Source organism: Solea senegalensis, linkage group LG14, assembly GCF_019176455.1.
Source record: "Solea senegalensis isolate Sse05_10M linkage group LG14, IFAPA_SoseM_1, whole genome shotgun sequence".
Lineage (NCBI taxonomy): Eukaryota > Metazoa > Chordata > Actinopteri > Pleuronectiformes > Soleidae > Solea > Solea senegalensis.
In genome coordinates, this window is record NC_058034.1 from 13,802,988 (window position 1) to 13,808,300 (window position 5,313).

At 39.4% G+C, this 5,313-nt stretch overlaps 1 long non-coding RNA gene across 1 annotated transcript; it reads left to right on the top strand.

Annotated features, from left to right (window-relative positions):
• Positions 1-527: 527 nt before the first annotated feature.
• Positions 528-1,557, top strand: LOC122781336. Its single transcript, XR_006361782.1, has 3 exons — positions 528-719; positions 1,067-1,153; positions 1,478-1,557. It is a non-coding gene; the product is annotated as an uncharacterized LOC122781336 (long non-coding RNA).
• The last annotated feature ends 3,756 nt before the right edge of the window (positions 1,558-5,313 follow it).

Genomic DNA, 5,313 nt, shown 5'->3' on the forward strand with positions numbered 1-5,313 from the left:
CATCTTTCCACATTTCGCCTTTAATCATTCATTTAATCTTTAATATCAACAAATCTGATCCTTACAGTTTAAAAAGAGGCTTGACTTCAACGTTCAATTACTTAGTTAGAGGGTGTTATGTTATATGTGCTATTATGTTCAGTTCATTCATTTTAGGTTTTGTGTAAATTGACTTGTCATACATTTTTATACTGAAGACATCCAGATTTATTTTTTTTATTTTGTTTTTTTTTTGTCAAATTGAATGAGCATTATCATTTTTACAATAAACAAAAACTTCCCAAGTGTGAAAAGACAAAGAGAGAAAGAAGGAAAAAGGGGCCTTTGAATCAGTGATCGATGAGGACGCTTTATTTGACTTCAAAGACTCGCAGAGCCCTTCAGGCTGATTTTTGGCCCGCTCTCTGCTCTTTTCAGTGGTTGAAATGAAGCACGTGATGTGCCTCAGTGCTCACTGGAAGCCTACCCCTGCTGTTGCACACAAAAAGATCTAAACAATATTACTTTCGCTCAGTCTGGCGCAACATGTCAGGGGCTATTTTCCCCATTCTCCACATTTTCCCCCTTTTTCCTTCCTCTTTGGCATTCATTTTTATTGGCTGCCTTGTTTTGTACCCTGTGCCCATGGTCCTCAGTTTAAAGAAGCTGGGATTCTTTCCCCTCATTTCCTTTTGTGAAGAGGTGCGTGCTGGGAATATCTATGGCCACTCATATCAGAGGTCGCGTAAACTCTGCTTTTTCAACTGTTTGGTTTTGACATTTTTCTTTGTGCTGAGTCTGAGTGATGTGGAACATTGTGACTCAATCACGCAGCATGTAATTTGATCAAGGAGCCCTAACCTAGTTTTCATGTGCTGAACCTCAGTCTCTATGAGCATGTGAAAAAGGTGCTAGAAAAGGTTCAACCGCTAATTATGGCCAACCTCTGCTAACAAAAACAACTAACTTTGTGTGGCAGACAGATTAAGGCTTTGACTTGTTAAATGTGATAACAACAGTGGGAAAGTGTTTTGGGGTTTTTTTTAATTTTCCTTTTTTTTTGAATACTGCTGTACTCTTTTTTCAGAAATACCCAGTATTACAACACCTGATCTTTGAGATAAAGGCTTTTGTAGACGGAAGGTCATTAGTCAGAGCTACATGGAGCCTCTAAGTACGTGGGTATGACATGTATCATCAGCACGCCTTTCTTGAGTGGGCCTTTGTGTCGGCAAGCCTGAATGAATACACATTAATAAGCAATGCCGTCACTGCTGTAACTGCATCTCTGTGGACAGGGCAAAACAAAAGTTGTGTGCAGGTGTCATTCACATATCCCTATGTTCACACATTCACACGGATGTAACTATGCACACCCCTGTTCATCAAACCAGCTACACATACATGATAATTAATGAGTGATAATTTGTTCACACCAACATAAAGATATCATATCGTATCCTACTTCTCAACTACTGCCTTATTTTCTGTCATTTAGGTCAATCTGAATGAGGAATTACAAATACCGGACACACATTGTATGGCAATGGGTCACCACCTCTTTTTCCCCTAATTGATTGGCCCCATGTTTAATCGTAATGAGTCTTTTCCTTAAATAAAGGTTAAAAAAAAATGTAAAAAAAAATGACTTGCCTCTGAAGAAGTGTGTTTGCTTTGTTCCCTGTTGGGTGATTCACCGAACTGTGACGATCCTGGTAAATATTGCGTGGCCACACTCATCACAGTCCTCCTTGAGGCAATAAATACTCAGGTGTAAATGATGTGGGCAATCCCTGCACCATCCTTTTCCTGTGATGAAAACAGAGCATGGTGCAATCACTCTACACTATAGTGGTCATTGCATCAGCAGACACCACTGATAAATAACGTTGCAGTCGCATTACTGGAGGGTTAAACAGCTCATTTGTTAGAGTTAGATACCCGGTCGGTGCGCGGTCACTGCACCACTCTGGGGTTAGAGGTTTGGGGTGTGTACCCGGGGGTGGAGGCAAGGCCCAGAAAGTCCATCGGCCCTGGAGTGGGTACGACAGAGTAGCCCAGACTAGACGTAGCCCAGTCTAGAGCGGGTGGTAGGTGGGAGAGATCTTAATCCCTTTCTGTTGTGCACTTAAATTTACTGGAAAATTCAAGGTATTAGCCTATGTTTTGTTTTGTTTTGTTTAAATCGCTTTGAGAGGACATGTTCATTCTTTTTTTGCGCTTTAATATACATATTGACTGTTAATGATACAGAGAACTTTAATAAAAGTTGCTCATTGTTGTGTCAATGTGATGACGTCATTAAATTACTTTGACCATATTGACAGATAAGTTGATCTGAAAAAGATCTTTGCGGCACATATTTCAAACTGAAAGGTTTTAACATATGGGATGCTAATTCCCTTGGCAACCTGAAGCCCTATACACAGGATTGCTGAACACCATCAAGTGTTTTATTGCCTATAGGCTGTCTACAAAATAAAATGCACACTTTATGAATATATAATTAACCTAAGCACAGGTCCAAGAATCTACACCTTAGAGCATTTCTGGAGCAAACAATGTTGGCATACCAGAAATCTCTCTCCTGGGAATATTTATGATATACATGATATAATCTGAGTGCTACCTGATGCTGAAACATGTTTTCTTTGTCAAATGTCATCAAAAAAAATAAAAAATGTAATGTGTGATGATAATGGATAAGCTAGATAAGCTTTTGGCTTCTCCCGTTTTCCCTTTCGGTTATGTGTATTGTGTGAACTACACTGCTGGGTGATGAGTGATCTAAATGTCATGACCGAAATAAACAAATATAAATAAATAAAAATAAATATTGTTCCCCATTCTATATCAAGAAAATATAAGCCCTGGCAATTAGTGGGTATAACTACCATGAGAAAAGGTTGATGATAAAAAGAGTGGAAATACTGGTCAACACATCCCATAGGCTTCAGCAGTGTGTTGGAGTTTGAAACTGCAAACCTGCCATTAGGTGTGGTGAGTTTTCAGAAAATAATTCATCACAGGAACAAGCAGTGCTGATGTTCTTTTTATTATTATTGTTATTATTATTATTATTATTGTTACTATTAAAAAGTAAATAAGAAGTAAGGGACACAGCAGCATATGCATACACACACCAACCTGTATGACGTGTGCGCACTGTCATGCACAATTGCTTGTGGTCTATGAAGGTTTAACTTTTAAGAACTGTTTTACAAATCAAGGTTGTGGAAAAAATTGGTTTCACAAACGGAAAAGGCACCGGTTTTAAAATAGAACACACAGACTGTACTTTATTTTATTTTATTTTGTGATGGCAATCAAGACAGATGCATGCTGATGGGCGGAATGTATGAGGTACCAGTCTGTTCTAGTGTTTCACTATTTTGCTGTGACTCACGTTTCTCCTGTTTTGGATTTGGTGAGGACCAACTGAGTGAAAATGGCGTTATATTGCAATTCACTGCAGCTGGAAATTATTCATTTTGATCACAATCAATGGTAGAATTGTATTTTGTTGGCATTGATTTTAGAAATGTGCAGCCTATGGCATCTTATTTAACTGTACCAACTGACTATATGGTAAAATGTGCCATGTCAAACCTTTAAGCAGCACATTTTAACAGGGATATATTTGGTGGAATACCATCATCTTCACAAAATGTGAAACATGAGTAGAGTGAAGTAAAGTGCTGTCAAAGTTAATTGTTTACAGTATATTTAAACTGCTGCTTCAATCTCCCCACTTTTCTTAAATAGATGCAACATTTTCTTATTGTGATGCTGCTTGAGTTCTATTTTAGCCCCGTACTACAGTGCTGTGGTGAAAGTTCTGTTGGTTTTGGACTGTTCATTGTTGCTTCATTTCAGAGACCACAGAGAACAGTTGGTACTCTTCCATGAGGACATGTGTAAACCACTCCATGGCACAACATGTCTGCATGAAGTCAGACATGAAATCTGGTGAAAAATCCACGTCTGAGTATGAAGTTGGCGCATATGGTTTGAATGTCATGGATACAGAAAGATTTAAAGGGCAACGGTTCAATGAGGGTCAATGAGGCAGATTATTTTGGTGTGGCCCACCACTATTACACTTAGTGGTCTGCTTCAGTATTACCAAAGCCATGAAGGTTGTCTTTGGGGCTCTCTCTGTCTGTATCTCTATGTCTTTCCTAAACTGCAAACCAATTTCCACTGAATTTTATGGAGGGGTGGGACATGTTTTTACTTTTCTGCATTTCTCTGAGTCATGGGTCATTGGCTATTTCAAGTGTGCATGTATGTAAGAGATCTCAAAACGATAGTCATATAAGTCACAATATCAGCTCAATTCTCTATAAAACTACAGACATTTCCCGCTTATTAAACACCTTTTCAATCCTTATTAGAAATTCATACTCTTTACTGCTTTTTCCCGCACAAAGCAAACATGATCATAATTGTTCGCACGTATACGTGTATCAGCCATGCATATACACGAACACGGGGCATGAAATCAGACATGTAACATTATCTATGCATCAAATTACTTAGATTAGGAGAAGTCACCTTCAGCTGGAAACTTTGACATATTATGAAAATGATGATACAGGCTTTATTTTTAGAATAATCTGCACAAGACAAAAATCAAACCACCCATGTTCGTTATACTGAGGAGCAAGAGACGAAGTTCCATCCAGGGGAGGGAATCTGTTAGGGCTAAGGCTGAGGCTGAGGAGGACTAAGGAGCAAGGAGATCCTAAAGGACTCGCCCCGCAATGATGAAGATCAAGGGGTGCACAGAAGAACACCGCACACAAGATGGAGACACCCAAAGGCTGTGACCTTAGAAACAGCTCCTGGGAAACAAGGAGATAGAAAATGAATTGAAGTCTGCTTAATCAATCTTAATCAATAAACAGAATAACCATACCAATCACTATTGTAATTGCAACTTATTAGAAAATAATTTAGAGGCAGGTGATCGGACTCAAATGCACAAAATAACTGAAATAGCAAGTGTTTGCAAGAAGGTAGCAAACTACAACCTAATTCAATTGACTCCACCAGAACAACAGGTAAAAAAAGAAGCAGTAGGGCGACGAAACCAGTGGTGTGTGAAGCTGACTGAAGTCGGTCACTTTCACTGTGGGCGAAGTCAATCAATGTCGCAACAGCAGTCAGTGGGAGTTCAGTTGGAGTGCAGGCGACGCAATCAGTTGGCAAAGGCAGTTTGCCTGTAGGTCAAACAATCGGTCAGCAAAACAGGCCGTAAGCCTGTAAGCAACGCAGCAGCACAGAGCTGCCGGTTTGCTAAAACCAGGCCTGCTGTCCCAATAAATCACT